The sequence below is a fragment of the Gossypium hirsutum genome, chromosome A13, assembly GCF_007990345.1.
Source record: "Gossypium hirsutum isolate 1008001.06 chromosome A13, Gossypium_hirsutum_v2.1, whole genome shotgun sequence".
Taxonomy (NCBI): Eukaryota; Viridiplantae; Streptophyta; class Magnoliopsida; order Malvales; family Malvaceae; genus Gossypium; species Gossypium hirsutum.
The window spans coordinates 8,808,044-8,819,036 of record NC_053436.1 but is presented as its reverse complement, the minus strand read 5'-3'; the positions used below and the strand labels follow the sequence as shown (position 1 = coordinate 8,819,036).

General features: G+C 36.0%; 2 non-coding genes across 2 annotated transcripts; one reads left to right on the top strand and one right to left on the bottom strand.

The window, feature by feature from the left end:
• The first annotated feature begins 212 nt into the window (after positions 1-212).
• Positions 213-319, top strand: LOC121213194 (small nucleolar RNA R71). Its single transcript, XR_005908565.1, has one exon. It is a non-coding gene; the product is annotated as a small nucleolar RNA R71 (small nucleolar RNA).
• Positions 320-10,650: 10,331 nt separating this feature from the next.
• On the bottom strand, positions 10,651-10,757 carry LOC121212910 (small nucleolar RNA R71). The gene has a single exon (XR_005908281.1). It is a non-coding gene; the product is annotated as a small nucleolar RNA R71 (small nucleolar RNA).
• Positions 10,758-10,993: the final 236 nt, after the last annotated feature.

The following is a 10,993-nucleotide window of genomic DNA, read 5'->3' as shown; positions in this document are numbered from 1 at the left end:
TGACTGAATTGATGTTATAAATGCCGGCTATTTTTGTTGGCTTAGTCCTCATAACTTGCCACTGATAGTTATTCAGTGACATCTCCTCTATAAATTCATAGGCATCTTCCGACGTTTTATTGTTGATGGTTCCGCCAGCAGCTACGTCAACCATTTGCTGAGTCGAGGGATTTAGACCATTGTCGAATGTTTGTACTTGAAGCCAAAGCGATAACCCATGGTGAGGGCACCTTCTTAGTAAGTCCTTGTATCTCTCCCATGCATCTTAAAGTGTTTCTAAATCCATCTGTACAAAAGAAGAGATATTATTACATAATTTAGCCATTTTAGCCGGTAGAAAATATTTTAGTAAAAATTTCTCGGTCATTTGTTCCCAAGTAGTGATAGATGCTTGTGGTAACGAGTTCAACCACTGTTTAGCTTTGTTTGCCAGTGAAAAGGGAAATAACCGAAGATGAATGGCATCATCAGAAATGCCATAATTTTGAATGTATCGCAAAATTCCAGGAAATTTGCTAAGTGAGCGTTGGGATCTTCATCCTACAAACCATCAAACTGAACAAACTGCTGTATTATCTGAATAGTGCTAGGTTTTAATTCAAAAGTATTTGCAGCTACAGCAGGTCTAACTATGCTAGATTCAGTTCCTGTTAAAGAAGGTTTAGCATAATCATACATAGTATGTGGAGCAGGATTTTGATTAGCAGCAATTGCAAGAGGTAGCTGATTGCCTTAGTTTTCAGCCATCTCGTCAGTTGGGGTTTGAGTATCTTCTTCTCGTTCGTTCTCCGTGTATCGTAAGATACGCCTTATTTCTCTTTGATTTTTACGAATTGTAAGATCGATTTCTTTGTCAAAAAGTAATGGTCCTGAGAGGTTTCTTCTAGTCATAAACTATAAAAACCTGCCAAGAGAGAGAAAAAGTAAATTAATCAATAATAAAATAAAATAAAATTGCAAGAAAAATAAATGGCTAAAGTAATAAAAATTTAGTGTTCCTAATATTTCAGTTCCCCAGCAACGGAGCCAAAAACTTGATCGTGTGATTCGTAACAAGTAATAAATATTTATAATGAGGATCAAACCTAGACTAACTATTATCACAACGAAAAGGCAAGCGCACCTATCGAACAATAGTATAGTAATGGCGAGACCGAGATATCGTACCCAAGGGAATTAAAAGTACTAGTAATACCTATCTTTTTATTATCTAGCCTAAGAATAAAAAATGGCTTGTTTTAATTAACTAATTATTTAAACTAAGAACGCATGGAGAAAAGAATTGGGGAATTGCTTTTGGGAAAATCGATTGACTTGAGACAATACCTAATGAAAAATCCACCTAGACTTTACTTGTTATTGTGGCTCCGAATCAGACGATTTATTCATTCAACTTGTTCCGTAGAGATCCCTAAGTTATGTTATTATCCCTATTCAAGACTAATAACATCTAATCCCTGGATTGAATAACCAAGACTTTTCTCTAATTAACACTCTAGGGTTGCATTAACTCGATCTATGGATCCCTTTATTAGGTTTCACCCTAATTCGACAAAATCTTGTCACCTTATTTCTAGGCACACAATCAACTCCACTTAATTATGGCAAATGTACTCTTAGACAGGGTCTATTCCTCCTCTGAATAAGAGCGTGTCTTGAATTAGTATCCTGGGATATCAAAACAAGAATTAAGAACATATAATTAAGAATAAGTTAAATATTTATCATACGATTCAAAAAATAATAACAAGATTCATCTTAGGTTTCATTCCCCTTAGGTATCTAAGGGGTTCAGTTCATAACTAAATCAGAAAACATCTTAGAAGAATAAAGAATACAAAACATAAAGAAAACCCAAAACTCCTGAAGGGGAATTGAGGAGAGATCTTCAGTCTTGATAATGAATCCAGTTTCTAAGATGGATCAATCGGCTTCCTTGGGGTAATTCCTTACCCCTCTTCTCCGTCTCCCCTTTTCTTCTCCTCTAGTGTGTATTTATAGGATTTGGAATGCCTAGAAACCCTCCAAAGTGGCCTTTTTCAAATTGGAATTAACTTGGGCTCAGCAGGGACACACCCGTGTGACACGACCGTGTGACGTAATTGCCAGGCCATGTTCGATCCGTTAAATTTCACACGACTGTATGGGCCAATGGCCAAGCCGTGTGAATCGTGAAAACCTTGGTCGACACCCTCGGAAGACACGGGCGTGTGAGTTGCCCATGTGGCAAGGCTTAGGCTGTGTCATCTTCTCAATTTGGTCCGTTTTGTCCCTTTTTGGCTCGTTTTTGGCTTCTTTTGACTCTTAGTGCTCTCCTGAGTACAAAACATGAAATTAAAGCATTAAGAGCATCGAATTCATCAATTCTAATGAGAAATCATCTATAAAATGCATTAAACATGGGGTAAAAATATGTATAATTTACGGTTTATCAGTTGGCAGCTATTGTGTTTGCTTTGAAGATTTGGTGCCACTATCTATTCGGTGAGAAATGTCACATTTATTCTAATCATAAAAGTTTGAATTATCTGATGACTTAGAAAGATTTGAATCTGTGATAGAGAAGATGGTTAGAATTGTTAAAATATTATGAGCTTGTTATTAACTATCATCTGGGAAAAGCAAATGTTGTTGCTGATGCTTTGAGTCAAAAATCACTGTTTGCATTACGTGCCATGAATGCTCATTTCGTTCTATCCGTTGATAGTTTGGTTTTAGCTGAATTAAAGCAAGAACGTCATTCATTCGACAGATTATTGATACTCAAAAAGTTGATAATGAGATTATAACAAAACAAACTCAGTGTGATCTAGATTCTGATTTGGAATTCAGAGTTGATAAAGGTAATTATCTGAGATTCTGAGATCGAATTTGTGTTCCAAGAAATCCAAAATTGATTCAGATGATTTTGAGTGAAGCTCCCAATAGTCGTTTATCTGTTCATCCAGGTAGTACGAAAATGTATAATGATCTGAAATAGCTTTATTGGTGGCCTAGTATGAAGCATGATATCTTTGAATTTGTTGCGAAATGCTTAATTTGTCAGCAAGTTAAAGCTGAACATCAAGTCCCATCTGGAACGTTACAACCAATTATGATTCCAGAATGGAAATGGGATAGAGTGACAAAGGACTTTGTTTCTAGTTTGGCCCTATCTCTGAGGAAGAAAGATGCAATCTGGGTTGTAGTTGACTGATTGATGAAATCGGCATATTTTATTCTGGTACGATCCGATTACTCACTTGATAAGTTAGCTGAGTTATACATTTCTGATATTGTGAGATTGGATGGTGTGCCATTATCTATTGTGTCAGAAAAAGATCCGAGATTCACATCGCGAATTTGGAAGAAATTGCAAGATGCTTTGGGTACGAAATTGCACTTCAGTACTGCTTTTCACCCACAAACGAATGGTCAATCTGAGCGGATTATGTAACACCCCAAACCTGGCCTCGAAGTTTGGCTCGAATCTGGCGTGTCACATTGAAGTGTTTTTCAAAAACCATGTTTCCATTAAAAACCCTTCTTAATAATTAAAAACTTATACCCTTTTTAAACCTTGTTAGGAAACCTTAGCTGTATAACATTCTTAACAACTTTGTAAAAATCTTGGTAGTTGCAAAAGCTTAATTTAAAAATAATTGCGGATACGTGATGTTTTGAAACAACAGTAGTTGCTTTGGAAAATCGTGTTCTAATGCTAGCAATCATAAGAACAATAAATAAAATTCGAAATTTGAAATCTAGAAAATTACAACGGCTTTACTACAACCCACATAAAAATATTTAAAAGTAATAATCAAAACTGTAACATAAACAGTGTGTGTGGCTTCCTCCGACCCCCTCACGGCTCCGATCCGTCTAAGGCTGGAAATTACCTGAAAGGTTAATAAACGGGGTGAGTTTACGAAAACTCAGTGTGTAACATAACCCAACCATAGCCCAAAACAGATCAAACCTCAGAGTCACACTTATCTGGGCCTTGGCCTATAGAAATCTGAATGAAACCCATAGGCCCATAGCAGATACAGAACAAATATATCATGAATGCAGAAATCCCAACCCAGAGCCATCCATAACACCCTCGTACCATCCTTACACCCTCGTACCATCCTTACACCTGGTTGATGACGATTGATGACGATATCTCCCACGCGATAATCCTACAATCGATCACTAACACATTAGACTAACGAATTAACGATAACTAACATAAATCCACGTCAACCAACCCAATCATCACACAAGTTAGTCATTTACGCACGAGGGGCAAAATGGTAATTTTACCCCACGAGGGTATCTCGGTAATTCTACCCTACAGGGATATTTCAGTATTTCTACCCTACAAGGGTATTTCGATAATTCTATCCTACAGGGTTATTTCAGTAATTCTACCCTATAGGGGTATTTCGGTAATTCTACCTTACAAGGGTATTTCAGTAAGTCTACCCTATAAGGGTGTGTCGGTAATTTTGTAAATCGAGGGTAAAACGATAATTTTGTAAATCGGGGGTACTTTGGTAATTGTACAAGTTGAAGGTATTTTAGTAATTTTACAAATCAGGGTATTTCAGTAATTTTGCAAATCAGAGGTATTTCGGTAATTTTACAAATCGGGGGTATTTCGGTAATTTTACAAATCAGAGGTATTTCGATAATTTTACAAACCAAGGGTATTTTGGTAATTTTGTAAACCAAGGGTATTCTAAATAGGGATAACAATACGAATGGGCCTAAAGCCCATTTTCGGCCCAAATGGGCCCACACGCTCGTGTGGCCCTTTTAGTCCAAATCTAGCCACAGATATGAGTTTCACCTAACCTAGTCCAATATTTCCTACACAATCAAACAACTTATCCAATTGGGCCCGTAGGCCCATTGGGCCCACATGGCCCCTTTCTGCCCATCGCGACCCGAAGTAGCCATCCTATAGCTAGAGTAGTGAGAAATACACACCTGATAGGAGACTGGAGTTAATCCGTGCTCCGAGCACTCTTAGCCGATGCCCAACCCAAACGAGCTTGCCATAAAGCAAAAGGGATCAGCCAAGAAGGGTACCTTTACTCTCCTCATGGTTCTCTCTATTTAAAGCCAGCTTCGCATCCACTCTTATGTTAGCTTCCCGATGTGGGATCCCTCCATCACCAGAGTTTAAAACCAAGACCAACTCTTGCCGTCCCAATATAGCAAAATAAATTCTCTTTGATTGCCATGAATTTCGAACCCTGGACCTCCTTGCCAACTCTATGACGCCACCTTCCTGCCTCTTATGTGGCGCTACTTTGCCACTAGACCACAAGGGTTTTTGTGGCACAATTTCCCCAACAATATTCTTAAGGCCTACCTACTACACCCAGGGTTTGATTCATCTTAAACCAAAATTTTTGCTAGAGTCCAGATTTGAACCCATGACTTCCCTAACACTTTTCAGCACACTTAACCACTAAAACAAGCCTTCATTAATGAAATTTACACGCACAACAAAATTTTATAAGCTGCTTTCAACTGCTCCCATACTCAAGGCCCAAAACTTCTAGGCCTAAATTCAGGGTGTTACAGATTATTCAGATTCTTGAGGATATGTTGAGATGTTGCATTCTTGTGTTTGAAGGTACGTAGGAACAATATTTGCCATTGATTGAATTCACATACAATAATAGTTTTCAATCGAGAATCAAAATGGCACCGTACGAAGCCTTATATGGTAGAAAATGTTGTACACCTTTATATTGCACAGAATTTAGTGAAAATAAGATACACGGGATCGACTTGATAAAAGAGACTGAACAGAAAGTAAAAGTGGTCTGAGATAGTTTGAAAGTAGCTTCCGATCATCAGAAATCATATATAGATTTGAAATGAAAAGACATTGAATTTGAAATTGGTGATAAAGTGTTTTTGAAAGTCTCACCATGGAAGAAAGTATTCCGATTTGGCAAAAAACGCAAATTGAGTCCGAGGTTCATCGTGACATATAAGACTATCGAGCATATCAGACCGGTTGCATATAGATTGTTGTTGCACCAGAGTTAGAAAAGATTCACAATGTATTTCAAGTATCGATGCTTCGACGATACAGATCCAATCCTTCGCATGTAATTCCTCCGTCTGAGATTGAGATTCAGTCTGATATGACTTACGACAAACAACCGATCTGTATTTTAGCTCATGATGTTAAAAAATTGTGAAATAAGAAAATTTCATTAGTAAAAATAATGTGGCATCGGTATTGAAGAGGCTACGTGGGAGCCCAAAGATACTATAAGACAACAATATCCGAATTTGCTCAACGGTAGGATTTTCGGGGACGGAAATCCGTAAGGAGGGGAGAATTGTAACAGTCCGGTTTAGACCCTAGTCGGAATAGTAGTTTTGAGACCACAAATCTGAGTCAGAAAAATATTTTAATATTATTTTATGTGTTTATAATATGTGAATTAGCATGTGTGAAAGTTTCATATGAAAATTCGACCATTTGTGTGCTTAATTTGTGAAAAGGACCTAATCGCATAAAATGTAAAAGTGGCCTTTTCTTTTTTAAAGTGCTTAATTGCTATGTCTTTATATATGTGGGGTCTTTATGTTGCAATTATACCATTTAATTTATGAATGGACATATTTAGGCATGAGTTAGTGGATTTTAAATGAAAATAAAAAGGTTACTTAAGTAAATTGTTAAATTAATGATAGTTAATTAAACAAAAATTGAATTTTGCTTCATTTTACTCATCTTTTCTGAAAAACACCAAAGAAAAGAGAAAGAAAGTAAAAATTTTAGGGTTCGACACATTGATTTGGTGATTAAGGTATGAATTTTGTTCAGTTTTTGATAATTTCTACGTTTTTGTAATCGTTTCACTGTATTCTATCTAGCCCATGTCTAAATTTTGGAAGTTTTTGATGATTTTGAGTTGATCCATTGATGAAATTATGAGTTTTACGAAGTTTGATGATAGTAAATGGAAGATATGTGTTAGATTACTAAATTTTGTCTTTGAATTTTTAATGAATTTGAGTAATTTGGGCTAAATTGTGAAAATGATAATTTGAGGGACTAAAATGTAAAATAAATGAAATATGTGGACTTATATGAACACTATGAAAATTTGACTAAGCATATGTGTAAGGAAATTTTGTGTATTTTGTGATTTTGTGAATTAGGGACTAAAATGTCAAATTGTGAAAATGTGAGGGCTAATTTGTAAAATGCCCTAAATATGTATTTTTGGATTGATTTGAATGAATGTGATTTTGAATAAGTTAAATTTGAATTTATATAGACCAAGAACCAAAGAAAAGGGAATTAGATGGGGGAAAGTCAAAAGTCGTCGAATAGCTATTCATTTCTGTTCATACCCGTACAAGGTAAGTCGGTATACAAATAAATTTGTTTTAAATTGAATTATTAGTGTTTATATGCTATTGAGCATTGAGGAATGACTATATGAATTGAGCATGAGATATCCGAGAAAGTATTGGCAAAGTTTTGACATCCAAAAAGTCGCGTACGAACCTTAGGAATAGTTAGGATACATATGTCATGACATAGGATCCGATATGTGTTATCGTGTAAGACAACGCCTGGGACATTGGCATCGTATTCGATTTCGTGTAAGACCCTGTTTGGGTAGTGGCATCATATTTGTTTACATGTAAGACCACGTCTGGGACATTGGCATTGTATGAGCTTTCCAAGCTATCCGCGTATCCTTATGATTCCGAATGGTTCAACAGGCATTCTGAGCAAAGAATGAATATATGAAATGTGTATTCGATTCAAGTATGTTTGAAATGTAGTTCAATGTTTAAGAATAAAAGGTAAGTACAAGAGAAAATGATAATACGTGATATAAGTATGAGAAAATATGCCATATATGCAAGTGAATTGAGTATATGAGAAATGTATATGAATTATGTGGTTTTGGATAGTATTTGACTATGGAGTATATGTAATTAGATGATGCTTATATGTTTTTATTGATAAGTTTATTCGTATATGGCTTACTAAGCTTTTGAAAGCTTACTTTGTGTGTTTACATTGTTTTATAGATATCGTAGCTATCGAGAGCTCGGAAATCGTCGAGGATCATCACCACACTACCGAAACCTTATTTTGGTACCTTTTGACATTGTGAATATAAGAGTATGGCATGTATATACGAGAAGTATTTGGATGTGTTTTGTAATGTATATATCATGCCATGTGATCTGGCTAGTTGTGTTTGAACTTATGGTTTGATTTTGATATAGGATATGTGATGCAAATGTGCCATTATGATCTGCATTTGGTTGGCCAAAAGAAATGATCAATTTGGTAAGTTTTGGTATGTGCATATTTTAGAATTGGATAAGAATTTGGCAAATGGTATGTATTAAGGTTATAAACCATATGTTTTGGTATGTTTTTGGCCTATAGAATGACATGAATTGGTATGTGTTATGAACATGATGTTGGTTGATAATGATATGATATGAATGTTGAATGTTTTGATTATGAAATGGTTGAAATTTGATGTGCAATTTGTGTTTATTTGATGATTGTAAGGAGATCCTTAATGGGTGGTGATAAACCGTAATTTATGCATATTTCTAACCCATTCTTAGCACATTTTATGGATGATTTTTCCTTAAAATTGGTGAATTCGATGCTCCTAATGCCTTAATTTCATGTTTTATACTTAGCTAAGCATACGAGAGTGAAAGGAACAAGAAACGGGCCAAAAATGGAGAAAATGGGCCAACATATGAAATCAACACGCCTGGACCTCCTCACGTAGGTAGACCACGCGGCCGTGTCAATTTGGCAGAATCAAAACACGACTCACACAGGTGGACCACATGCCCGTGCCTATTTAACAGGCTTGACAACGGCCTGAAGTAAATCGCACACGGGCGTGTCCCTACCGAGCCCAAGTTTAGTCCAATTTAGAAAAGGCCAATTTTGAGGGTTCTTAGGAATTCCAAAGCCTATAAATACACCCTAGAGGAGGAGGAAAAAGGACACACAGAGAGGGAAGTAGGGAATTGCTCAAGGAAAGCCGATTGATCCATCTCAGAAGTCGGATTCATCATCAAGACTAAAGATCTCCCCTTAATTTCCCTTCAAAAGTTTTGGGTTTTTCTTTATGTTTTGTATTATTATTCTTTTGAGATGTTTACCTTTTTAGTTATGAACTAAAACCCCTAAATACCTAAGGGGAATGAAACCTAAGATAGATCTTGTTATTATTATCTGAATTGTATGATAAATATTTGACTTGTTCTAAATTATGTGTTCTTAATTCTTGTTTTGATATTCCAGGATATTGATTCAGGTTAAGCTCTTATTCAGAGGAGGAATAAACCCTATTTAAGAGTAGATTTGTCATAATTAAGTGGAGTTGATTGCCGTCTAGAGATAGGGTGAAAAGATTTTGCTGGATTAGGGTGAAACCTAATAAGGGGATCTATAGATCGAGTTAATGCAACCCTATGGATTTAATTAGAAAGAGATTTCAATTATTCAACCTAGGGGTAGACATTGTTAGTCTTGAGAGGGATAATAATATAACTTAGGGATTTCTACGGATCAAGTCAAATGAATAAATCGTCCGATTCAGAGTCAAATAACAAGTGAAGTCTAGGTGGATTTTTCCTTTGGTATTGTCTTAATTCAATCATTTTTTCCAAAAGTAATACCCCAATTCTATTTTCTGTGATTTCTTAGTTTAGTTAATTAGTTAGTTGAAACAAACCCCATTATTCTTAGGCTAGATAGTAAAAAAGAAAGTTAATGCTAGTACTTTTAGTTCCTTTGGGTTCGATAATCCGATCTTGCTAAAGCTATACTACTGTTCGATAGGTACACTTGCCTTCATCGTGATAATAGTTAGTTTCAAGAACGATTCATTATAAAAATTTAAAACCTGTCACAAATATCACGTATCAAGTTTTTGGCATCGTTGCTGGGGAACTAAGATATTAGGAACACTCGATTTTTATTACTTTCACCATTTACTTTTACTTCAATTTAAATTTTATTCTAATTTTTATTACTAATTCTTTCTTTTCCCTTTTTCTGGCAGGTTCTTATAGTTTATGACTAGAAGAAAGACGTCAGGACCATTACTTTTTGATAGTAAGATCGATTGCACAGTTCGTAGAAACCAAAGAGAAATAAGGCGAAGCTTAATATACACAGAGAACAAGAAAGAGGACGATATTCAAACCACAACCAAGGAGATGGCTGAAAACAAAGAAAATCCGCTACCTCCTGCGATTGTTGTTAATTAGAATCCTGCTCCGCGTACTATGTATGATTATGCCAAACCTAATTTAACAGGAACTGAGTTAAGTATAGTGAGACCTGCTATTGCTGCAAATAATTTTGAACTGAAACCTAACACAATTCAAATGATACAATAGTTTGTTTAGTTTGATGGCTTGTAGGACGAGGATCCCAACGCTCACTTGGCAAAATTCCTAGAACTTTGCAATACATTTAAAATCAATGGTGTTTCTGATGATGCCATACGTCTTCGGTTGTTTCCCTTTTCGTTAAGGAATAAGGCTAAACAGTGGTTGAACTCGTTACCACGAGGGTCAATCACTACTTGGGAACAAATGACTGAAAATTTTTTATTAAAATATTTTCCACCGGCTAAAATAGCCAAATTACGTAATGATATCTCTTCTTTTGTGCAGATGGATTTAGAAACAGTCAACGATGTATGGGAGAGATACAAGGACCTTTTGAGAAGGTGCCTTCACCATGGGTTACCGCTTTGGCTATAGGTTCAAACGTTCCATAATGGCCTGAATCCTTCAACTCGTCAGATGATTGATGCAGCTGCTGGAGGAACTATCAATAATAAGACACCTGAGGCGGCTTACGAATTTATTGAGATGTCATTGAGTAACTATCAGTGGAAAGTTATGAGAACAAAGCCGACGAAAGCAACCAGTGTCTTCAACCTCGACGCTGTTACTATGCTATCTAACCAAGTAGAACTCT